This window comes from Rhinolophus sinicus, chromosome 16, assembly GCF_057876585.1.
Source record: "Rhinolophus sinicus isolate RSI-liver-muscle chromosome 16, RSI-T2T, whole genome shotgun sequence".
In the NCBI taxonomy this organism is placed as follows: Eukaryota; Metazoa; Chordata; class Mammalia; order Chiroptera; family Rhinolophidae; genus Rhinolophus; species Rhinolophus sinicus.
Window position 1 is genome coordinate 61,960,335 of NC_142516.1, and position 12,157 is coordinate 61,972,491.

Genomic DNA, 12,157 nt, shown 5'->3' on the forward strand with positions numbered 1-12,157 from the left:
ACAGTTCTGTTTACTCCTGCAGGGATCCGCCCTGATAGGTGGGGCCAGGGGCGCGGTGAGTTGTGAGAAGTGGCTCAGAGCAATGGCAGTGACCACCACCACAGCCGGTCCTGCTTCCACAGCTCCCTCCCCTTTGCCAGAACTAGTTGGGCTGCGAATCTGTTTCTGCGGTCCACAGTTCTCAGAACAGCAAATATTCTGTTCTTTTGATCTTACACTGCTACTGTTCCACCTCTAGCACCGGCCAGGTTGGGGCGGGGTGAGCTCTAGGAGGGTAGGGAGGGGGCAGCTAGTCTCAGTGACTAAGGCTTCCATTCTCTGTGGCAGTGAGGGCTTAAACCATCGTTTTCAGCCTTCTTCCCTCAGTCTTTTCTCTGAGGTCTCTGCCGTGAGCGTTGGGTTCAGCCGTGTTGTATGCTGTCCCGTCAGCCCTGTGAGCCATAAACAGAGCCCTAGCAATCTGAGTTCTTCCCTGTCCAGCAGCTGCGGTAGCTCCGGGATGCAGCAAGCTCGGAGCACTGAGCTAGGTCTGCGTCCTGCGCCTGCGGGGCTCTTCCTTCCTTCCCGTCTTGCGAGATTTGCCCACCTTTAGGTGAATTCAGTAGTGGGCCTCTTCGTCTTGCCTGTCTGCTGTGCAGGGAGTCCTTTGTGGAGTTATAGTTGTTCGATTCGTTGTAAATTCCAGGGGAGATTTACAGAGGCTCACCTCACGCCGCCATTTTGATGATGTCTCACCCCAGCAATTTCTAATTGCGCTTCTTTTCTTTCTTTTTTTTTTTTTTTTGCACAGTGAATATTTGTATTCAGACATTTGTATAAAGGCTGAAGATATTCTTCCCTAGGGCCTTTGGCTTATGAATTTTGACCAGTTGCTTTCTAAACCTACTCATAACTGTTATCTAGGATTTCTTTTCATTGTACTGTTGAACTAGTGCCACAGTTTCTAGGATCTTATGTCTTCCTTTTTCTTTTTGTTGGATCATATTTTCAAATTTTTATCTCATAAAGGATGCATAAGTGGTCTACTTTCTGACTCCTTATGTGCCTGAAAATGTTTCTTTTGTCCTTATGCTTGATTGATACCGAACATAAAATTTTATGTCCATGTAATTTCCCTCAGATTTTTGAAATTATAGCTTTATTATCTCTCTCTCTCTCTCTCTCTTACATTCCAATGCAAGTGTGATTCTTATTTTTCTCTAGGTAGCTTGCTTAAAGCTTTTAGGATTTTCTCAATATATATGGTGTTGTAAAATTTCAACATCATCTGCTAATTTTGGTCTTTTAAATATTCAGCCTTTTCAGACTTTCGTGGGCCCTTTCACTCTCAGGACTTACAGTTTTCTTTTGATTGAGGCAATGTTCTTCTTTTATACTTTTTCTTCATTATTAGTCTTTATTTTGGCACCCTAGTAGAGGTTGGACTTCTGGATTTGACCTGCTTTTCTCTTATATGTATTTTCCATTATTTATACTATTACCTGAATGGTCTTATTACTTTTCCTTCCATCAATAGATTTTTTTTGCATTTGTCCTATATCATTTTTTTTTATTTAAGTGTGTTTTTCCAGGACCCATCAGCTTCAAGTCAAGTAGTTGTTTCAATCTAGTTGTGAAGGGCACAGCTTACAGTGGCCCATGTGGGGATTGAACCAGCAACCTTGTAGTTAAGAGGACCGTGCTCTAACCAACTGAGCTAACTGGCCATCCGTCATTTTTAAATTTAGAAATCAAGTTTTCTAAGAAATTTCTTATTTGATTTTCCTTTTTCATAGCAGTCTTCTCTAAAAGACTCACTCTTTAATCTTTCTGAGTATAATTTTAAATTTGTTTTCTGTTTCTTGAATTATCTTTGTTTTTTCAGTTGGGTAGTTTCTATTCTTAGTCTTTTTCTTTAATGATAATGGTTTTCTTCAATTGCGTGATCCTTTACTGACTTTTAATATTTTTGTATGAATGTCTCTATTGCTTAATGTAGATATGTTGCTCATAATGGGTTTACTTTACATTTTTGTGTATCTTTTTACCAGAAGGCTTCTCCAGTGAATATAAGGATGTCCCAGGATTTTTTGTTAAAATAAAAGGGAGGGGACTTACAACAAAGGGAGGTGGCCATCAGTAAGCTTTCCTGAAGGATAGAGTAAGCACATAGGTTCACTGTAAAGAATGAGAGTTAGATTCTTAAGTTATTCCCTTTACTGAGTATATTGTTTGTACAACAACCATATTAGAGACCTTTGTCAAGCAAACAGTTGTTTTGAAAGCAGTCTTCAGCAATTTGCTGGAGGCAAATGCTACAGGTAGGTCTTTTGAACATGGATGAGTGGGAAGACCAGCTTTCTGGTAAATCGTTCCTTCATTGGTCATCTTGATTTCTGGGGTTTCTGCTCTCTGTATTTACTAAGTGGGTACTTAGAGCCTCTTTGGGCCTCTTCCAGAAAAAAAGCTTCTTTTTCTACTATAGACATCACTTGGTTTTTGGGTTACGATTTTTTTTCACTGGGTTTGTTTCTGAGCCCATTCTTCTGTCTATCAGATATTTGTTGAATTTATTGTCCATTTTAATTCCCCTTTCTTGTTTTATGTGTTCATAAGGATTTATTCAAGGCAGTGTGATTGAGGATGTCATTGTCATGTTGCCAGCTCATCTTCAGGGAGGGAATATAATACTTTTATGTGTTACAGTGTATTCCAGTACTTTGATACACCATATTTATATTTAACCAGTGTCTTGTGGTTGTACATTAAGGTGGTTTTATTTATTTTTTTTAATTGTGTAATGGTGCTGTGATGAATGGCCTTGTGGATAAAGCTTTGCCTGTGTCATTGGTTTCAATCAGTGGTGCTATTGTATAGTGGACGGAGGTGTGGACTGCTAAACATCCTGAAATGAATAGGATAATCCTGCTCATTTAAATAATTATACTGCTCCAAATGCTGTTAGTACCCTTTTTGGAAAAATGCTGGCCTTATCCATAATTCTTTTTTTTTAGACCTTTTGGTACTTTATTATATGTCCTTATAAGTTCGCTGGTGGATGTCTGTATATGTATGTTGTTGTGCATGTGTTTTACTTTTTTAGTTTGGACACTTTTAACTAGATGCAAAGGCAGAGAGAATAATACATCAATGAACTCCCATGTTTACTTATCACCCAACTAGAACAATTATCACATAGCCCATCTTGTTTATAAACTTCTACTCCCTTCTGCTCCTCTGCTCCCTCTACCACCAGTGGATTATTTTGAAGCAAATCCCAGACATCATGTTATTTTACTCACAATTACATCTGTGTTTACAGTCAATTCTTGTTATTCACCATAGTTATGTTCTATAAAGTCATTGTGCACACTGAATTAGCAAGCACTGAGCCATTGCTTCTATGGTAAGTAAAAGACTGGGTTCCTACGAGCCTCTGGTCACATTTTTGTCAACTGATCAATAGATAACTGTGTTTTATGTGTTTCTACTTAAAGGCATTTAAGTTGATATATACTGTTGATTCATTTCTATTGAACTTGTGACCAATAGCATTATAACTCATGCCTGAACAAAGTCATTTTAAATTTAGGAATACTAGACAGCAGCATTTCACCACTATGCTTGGTTTAGGAAGTTTCCTCTGTTCCTTGTTTAAGTGTTTTTATTATGAAAACTTGTTGGATTTTGTTGATTGTATCTTCTGTGCCTACTGAGATGATCGTATGGTTTTTGTTTTTCTCTTCTGTTGATACAATATATTACCTTAATTGGTGTTTTTAAGTGTCAAACCAACCTTGCATTCCTGGGATAAATTCTATTTGTTCATAATACCTAATTCTTGTAATAATGTTGTTGGATTTAATTTATTGGTATTTTGCTGAGGATTTTTTACACTACATTCATAAGAGGAATTAGTCTTAGTTTTCTTGTGATGTCTTGGTCTGTTTTTTTGTTTGTTTCTTTTGTTTTTCTTTTCAATCAAGGTTAATACAGGCCTTATAAAATATGTTGGGAAGTACTCCCTTTTTACTATTTTTTTTTGGAAAGAGTTTTTAAAGAATATGGTATTAATTCTCATTTAAAAGTTTGGTAGAATTCAGTGGTGAACCCATCCAGGCCTGAGTTTTCTTTGGGGGTAATATATTTTTTTTTTTTTTTTTTACTAATTGAATTCACTTGTTGATTCAGGTTTTCCTTTTTTTTTTTTTTTTTTTTTTTTTAGTCATTTTTGGTAGTTGTCTTTCTAGGAATTTGTCCATTTCTTCTAAGTTATTTAATTTGCTGGTGTATAATTTTTCACATTTTCTTTATATTCCTTTTTGTTTTTATTAGGCTGTTAGTAACATGCCCTTTTAAATTTCTGATTCTGGTAATTTGAGGCTTGTTTCTTTTTCTCATGGTCAATTTAGCTAAAGTTTTATCTGTTTTGATCTTTTCAAAGAACCCATTTTTGCTTTCATTAATTTTCTGTGTTATTTTTCTATATTCTGTTTCATCAGTTTCTTCTATAATTTTTATTATTTCTTCATTCTGCTTGCTTTAGGCTTAGTTTGCTCTTATTTTTTTCAGTGCCTTATGGTAGAACATTAGGTTATTGACTTTACACCTTTCTTTTTCCTTAATCTAAGTACATATAGGTGTAAATTTTCCTCTAAGCATTGCTTTAGTTGCGTTCCCTATGTTTTACTTTTATTATGAATTATTTTTAACATAACGATAAACACCTTAATTTTTTTTAACATAACAATAAACACCTTTATTGCATGAGCTGAGCTAGGAGCGGGGAGGACTTATTTGCCTTTCTGGGCCTTGATTCTCCTCAGGCAGAACTCTAGCTCCTTGCCCTCCAGCACAGAGCTGCCATCTGCTTGACAACACTGGCCTGGTCTAGAAGCCATGCGTGTAAGAAGCTTTCCCTGTTGGGACTGCTCCTCTAAAAGACTGCTGGTTTTGGCATTCTTTTTCCTTTCATCATATTGCTTCTGAATTTTCTTTGATCCTTTAGTGTTTAAAATCTCTTCCTCCTCAGGAGTCAGCTTGGCTCCTTTCTTGCAGCCCAGGGCCGTGCATAGTGGGACTCATAGCACTGTCAGTCCGGTGTGCTGTCAGCGAGCACCAGGCAGTTCTTTACTAGGGTCTCGGTGTGGACCAGTTCGTTGTTGGGTGCGTTAAAGACCACATCAACAGTCCTTGTTTTGTACGTATGACACTCGGAGCCCCAGGAGTAGTTCCCCATGTCCAACCTCAGTGCACGGTACTCGTTGCCTCCCGGCACATGGACTCTGTGTATGTGGCCGGGGCCAATTTTAGTGTTGGCAGCAGGGCGTCCCAGCTCATATTTTCCCTTCTTGTGCGAGGACTTTCTCTTGACCCCCTCCTCCACTCTTACAGTGCTTGTGCCAGTTGGCCCGAGAGATGCCCATGGCTTGTACCAGCTGGAAACAGATACATCCCCTGTTTTAATATTACGTGTGTTCATTTTCCCCCATCTCAAAGTATTTTTTGATTTTTATTTTAATTTCCTCTTTGACTCATTGTTTATTTGAGTGTGTTGTTAATGTCCACATATTTGTGAGAATTCCAGTTTTTTCTCATCTGATTTCCAATTTTGTTCCATTATATTCAGAGAATATCTTTTGTACTATTTCTATCTTTTTACATTTATTAAATTTTTTTTTGGTGTAGCATATAGTTTATCCTGGGAATGTTCCATGTATACTTGGAAAGTATATACTGGTGTTTTTGGATAGAGTATTCTAATGATGTCTGTTTGGTATAGTTTGTTTATAGTGTTTTTCAGGTCTTCTATTTCCTTATTCTTCTGTTTAGTTGTTCATTCATTATTGAAAGTGGGTATTAGTCAGGATTCTGCAGAGAAACAGAACTGAAAAGATGTGTGTGAGCATATATGTAGAAAGGAACTTATTGTAAAAAAATTTCTTACATGATTATGGAGACTGGCAAGTTCAGATCTGCAGTGTGGGCTGGCAGGTTCGAGACCCAGGGGAGCTGATGGTGCAGATAAAGTCTGAAGGAAAATTTCTTGCTCAGTCAGGGAATCTGATCTATTCGTTCTATTTAGGTCTTCAACTCTTCGGATGAAGCCCACCCACATTATGGAGGGCACTGTGCTTATTCAGAGTTCACCAATTTAAATGTTAATCTCATCCCAAAATACCCTCCAATGTAAATTAACCATTACATTGAGCTATTGAAGTCTATAACTATTGTAATTGAATTGTCCATCTCTAGTTTAATTTCTGTCATTTTTACTTCATGTATATTGGTCCTCTGTTATTAGATGCATATGTATTTATAATTGGTATATCTTCCTGATGGATCGACTCTATTATCATTATATATCTTTTACTGTACATTACTTTCAGTATATTTGAGTCTTTCGATCTAAAGTATGTCTTAGGTGGACAGCACATTTTTGGATTGTTTTTTAATCCACTCTGACAATTTCTGCCTTTTGATTGGAGTGTTTAATCTATTTACCTTTAACGTTATTATTTATATAGTTAAATTCTCTCTATCATTTCAGTTTTGTCTTCTATATATGTCTCATGTCTTTCTTGTTCCTGCATTCCTCCTTTACTACTTTCTTTTGCAGTCAGCGAATATTTTCTGATGTAGCATTTTAATTTTTGTAATTATTTTTTTCACTATATATATTTTTTTCTTTTTGGTTGCTGCTCTAGGGTATCTTAACAGAATAAGCTTCAGATTTTTCCAGGCTTAATTCCAGAGATACATAGAAACATTACTGAAGTATATAGCTATATTCCCATTTATATATCTTTGTGGTATTGTTGTTATACATATTAAATCAATTAATGTTGCAAACACATTGATTCATATTTAAAATTATTGCTTTATGATATATTGTTATTTCCTTAGCCCAAAAGCTTTGCTACCATCCACCTCATTTGTGCTGGTATTGACAATTATACATATTACATTTTTATTTTAAGCACACTGATTCATTATGTACAGATTTAACATAGTTGTTTTTCAAATCAGTTAAGTATAAAAACATGCTTTTAAACTGTCTTTTATTATAATTGCATAATTACTGGTGCTCTTTGCTTTTTTGTGTAGATTCAAATTACTGTCTGGTTCTTGTTATAATTTCTATCTCTTTCATTTGTATTTGTTGCAACATTATTATATCTTTCATTACTTTTTTTTAAATGAAAGTTTATTGGAGTGACAATGGTCAGTAAAGTTACATGTTTCAAGTGTACAATTCTGTAATACATCATCTATATATTGCATTGTGTGTTCACCACCTAGAGTCAGTTCTCCTTCCATCACCATATATTTGATCCTGTTTACCTTCACCTACCACCCCCCCATCCCCCTTACCCTCTGGTAACCACTAAACTATTGTCTGTGTCTATGAGTTTTTATTTCTTTGTTTGTTTGTTTTGTTCCTTTGTTGCTTTCAGTTTTATATCCCACATATCAGTGAAAATTTCTTTACTTTTTAAAACATGGTTTCTTTTAGTTTTGTGAACATATTTGTAGTAGCCATTTTGAAATTTTTTTTTGATAAATCCAACATGTGGTCACTCTCCCAGATAGTTTCTGTTGCCTGTTTCCTCCCACCCTCATATGGATTATACTTTTTGTTTCTTTGCATGACTTCTAAAGTTTTTTTGTTAGAAAGTACACATTTGAGATACATGTTTCCCCCAAAATAAGGTCTAGCTGGACAATCAGCTCTAATGCATCTTTTGGAGCAAAAATTAATATAAGACCTGGTCTTATTTTACTGTAAGACTGGATATATGATGTGATATGATATGACACCTGATCTTACATTAATCTTTGTTCCAAAAGACCCATTAGAGCTGATTGTCCAGCTAGGTCTTATTTTTGGGAAAACAGAGTGTTATAGTGTAGCAAATATGGTGACTGGTCTCCCCTATTCCACTCCCCCAGGCTTGTTATCATTTGCTGGTTTATTTGGTGCCTGGCTGGATTATTTTAGTAAAGTCTGTTTCCCGCACCACAGTGTTAAATCACCAATATTACTCTAAGGAAGGTGCAGCTTTAACTAAGCTCACAATCACCCTTGGATGACAGTGATTTTTGATAGGGTTTTCCTATTTCCTTCCCTTGACCACTGCCAGCTATTAAACTTAACTAATTGGTGGCTGATTGCTCAATTGTTTCCAACATTGCCCATTATGCCCTAGGGCATAAGTGACTACAAACTAATCCCACTGTGGCTCCTTTACAGTTCCTGAGTCAGTGATTGATATTTTTTTCAACCCTTTAAGTGCTCTTCTCACTTGTCTTATTCCTCATTTCTCTCCTAGTACAAACTGGCAGGCCTACAGTTTAGCATCTTGAATCTTATACAACTGCCTTACACCACAACCTACACTATTCTTGAGAATGTTAGTAGGCTTGAACTTCTCCACAGTGTGTTGCAAATGAAATCAGTTCCCTTTGGAAAGAGGTTAGGACCTATATATTTTACTTCATGCTTCTCTACTCCCTACCCCGCACCAGACAAAATCTGAGCCAGGCCTCTGGAGCTGGTGCTATGGACAATATCATGCTTCTCTTTGAGTGACATTCCCACCCTATGTAGGAGCTGATTGCTTGGCAGAGGGGAGGTGGCAGCCTTAAGTCCTCTTGGCTCGCCTCTTTTGGTGTGGAACCATTGCTGCCATAAGCTGCGGCAAGGGAATTTGCAAGTCCAGTATTCTCAATGCTCTGTGCCCAAGGTAGAACCTTTTATTCCACAAATGGGGGCTGGGCAGAAGAACGGAGCTCCCCCCTCTCAACTGTACTTGCCTAGGACTTGGCCTCAGCAACAGTTAGCTGGAGGCAGGATGAAAAATGCTGATGTCTTGCTCCTGGGCGGGGAAATAAAACATCCACTGGGAACCTGGGGGAGACAGAGCCCTGTGTTCCTTACTGCAGCAATCTGAGTGGACTCTGCCTTGCTGAGCTGGGGAAGAAAGGAATGGTCTTGGTTCAGTTACCATAAAAGCTTGTCTTTCTTACTGAATTTTTATGGTTTTGCTGCATAGGTGTTTCTTCATATGTTCTTTGTCTTTAGGACCATTTACAGAGGCTTTCCCTGTTTGTTTCATAGTGTTCACCAGTTTCACTGAGGAGTGGGTCAGCAGAGCTCTTCACATTGTATGTCAGAATCTGATCTCCTAATGTTTGTTGTTTTAAGCTTGATTTTGGGCCAATTTGTTATCTAGTAATATATGACTTATACACTGGATCAAAAGATATATATAGTTGTAATTGTGATTGGTACTGCCAAATACTGCCAGTTTATACTTCTATTAGGAAAGCAGGAAGGTGCCTATTTTCCCTACATTCTAGTCATTTTCACACTTTTGCATCTTTGCTTATCTGAAAGGTAAAAAATGATATTCTGAAATAGTTTTTATTTGCATTAGTTATTATGCATGAATGAAGTCTAAGAGACATTTTACACCTTTTGTGTAAATTTTTTCTTTTATATGTCTTCATATATCCATTGCCTATGGCATTTCTAATTCATGTGCTATGGTGCCCTTCAAATTCACTATATTATCTATAGAACTTATTGGCTTTTCCTTTGAGTTTTTTTACTACCTAACTTTCCCCCTCCACAATGTTGCCATTTTTTTTTTTTTTTTTCACTTTTCTCTAAATTTCACATCTTGAGGGTAATCTTTGATACCTTTTGGTCTCTTTTTAAACAGAAAATCAATTCCCAAGTTCAGTCACTTTATCTCTCACAGTGCCACTCAAGTCCAATAATCCCTCTGTGTCCTTAACTTCCAAACCCTCTGTTGAAGCTCTTAGCATCTCAGCTCTGAACATCTTATTGATTTCTTTTTCAAACATCAGTTCTGTATTACATCTTCACTTTGAGACAAAGCAACACATAAGCACCAAAGAAAATAATTTATTAAGGTTAAAGGTAACCAATGAAAATTCTAGGACTTTTATATTGGATATCTAGGGGAAATTTATTACCTTTAGGAGTGAATGCCTAGGGGATACCAAATGTTGCAAGGAAATCAGATTGTGAGATTCAGAAATGCATGGTCATCATTAATACAGATATCTACAAAACGTTTACTCATTTAATATCAAATGACTCTCATCTGAGTGCAGATACTGTGCTCGAGTTAGAGAAAGGTAGCTCTATGCTTTGCTATTAAGTAGTAGTCAGAAAGACATTTGCAGAAAGGGAGACTTTGTAATAGAGTCTGCTAAATACTATGATAAATATATTTATATTAATGTAATCATTTATTCCCTTGATATCTGGAAAAAGATATAGAAAGAATTTTCGGTAATTCTAAGTAGAAGTTTATGTTATTGAAAATAGAATTTTGATATCTCTAATAGAATAATACCAGACAAATAGAAAACATTTGTGTATATATATTTTCCTTTTGAATTTGTGGAAAATATTATTTTCTATGATTTTTAGATATTTGAGTTTACCTGTCATTTTATGAGTTTATTATGAACTGCTACTGCCGAAAGTATATTTTGTGTATACTTGTGTCTCTTGTTTAGTAGTCTTGCAAATCCCACTTCCTTACTATTATACATAAACTCTTAATTCATGATATTATTAGTGTCATAAGAGTACAACCACTGTAGTTTATCTTTGAATGCATAGGAAACATTACAACTTCAATAGACAGGAATTATAAACACTGAAGAAACTGTAACATGGAGTTTAATGAATATTAATACATTAGGAACTTCAATTGTTCACATTTTCTTTGGATAACTAAACATGTGAGTCTACCTTAAGTTAGTCTACCAGAAACATTTCTAATCCTGTGGGGTAAATTTCTTTTCATTTTAGTTCCAATAGATTGAATGACTTCTTACACTGATATTTATTTGAAATTAGATCAGAGGATGTTAGCTAGGTTCTTATGCAGATTTCTGGTTTGGATAATATCTTGAGATACTAATGCACTGAATAAATGAATGAGTGAGCAAGTGAGTGAATGATCTTAAAATACAAGGCAGTAGAAACTAATGTCTTGAACATAAGAATAAATAAATATATATGTCATTTGTGTATTAAGAAGTTAATGTTAGGAAATAGTTTAATAAGGTCCTCAAATTTGTTCATTGCACCCAGTGAATTAACTATGATGTGTGATCAAACAATATGGTGACTGTTTAAATTTTTAAAAATGTATTACAGTAAAAGACACATTGCCATTGATTCCCCTCAAGTACCCCCCGCTTTGAACACACCTATCCCATCCTTTTTGCCACTTTCTGAAGCACTGCTGGAAGTCCTCTTTTGTGAGTGTCTTTAGTTGTGTTGTCGTGGCTCCCTCAATGTCCTGAATCATTTTGACTTGAGAGAAGAGCCGGAAGTCACATGGTGCCAGATCCGGTGAATAAGGTGGATGAGAACACACAGTAATCTTCTTTTTTGACAGAAATTGTTGTATACTAGAAGTGATATGTGACACGGAGTGTTATCATGATGGAGGATGATTTACGGCACACTGTAAAATTACACCTTCTGTCAACCATAGCTCATACCCTACCGACCGCACCGAACAAGTTGAAACTTGTCACACACTGTTACTAAGGTTCCACGCTACTTCTTGTATTGAAGATCCATGCCTTTCTGTTGGATGGCACTTGGCAGCAGCATTCACCGTATTTTGTGATCATAACTGAAAGGATCCGTGTCACGCATCGCTCCTGGTATATGGCAATTTCTGTCAAATAAAAGCATTATGGTGTGTCCTCATCCACCTTATTTATCAGATCTGGCACTGTGTGACTTCTGGCTCTTCCGCAAAGTCAAAATGACCATGAAAGGTAAACATTTTGAATCGATTCAGGACATCGAGGCAGCCATGACAGCTCAAGTAAATACACTCACAGTGACATTAATTCCAAACTGCCTCAGAAAGTGGCAAGAACGATGGGATGGATAACTGTGGGGCAGTATTTTGTGGGGGAGGGGGGAGGATTAATGGCAATGTGTCTTTTACTGTAATAAATTGCTTTATTTAAACATTAACTGTATTGTTTGATCACACCTTGTACATAATTAAATAAATATTTTAAAATGTCATGCTGATTTTTGAACGAATTTTTCATTCTTACACATAAAATATTTGTTATGTTTAATTTAATAAGCATGAGACCAAGT

At 36.4% G+C, this 12,157-nt stretch overlaps 1 protein-coding gene and 1 pseudogene across 8 annotated transcripts in view; one reads left to right on the plus strand and one right to left on the minus strand.

Annotated features, from left to right (window-relative positions):
* The window catches only part of CNTLN (centlein), a 277,826-nt gene that overhangs the window by 15,853 nt on the left and 249,816 nt on the right, over nucleotides 1-12,157 (plus strand). The window lies entirely within an intron of this gene.
* On the minus strand, nucleotides 4,547-5,586 carry LOC109451175 (small ribosomal subunit protein eS8 pseudogene; annotated as a pseudogene).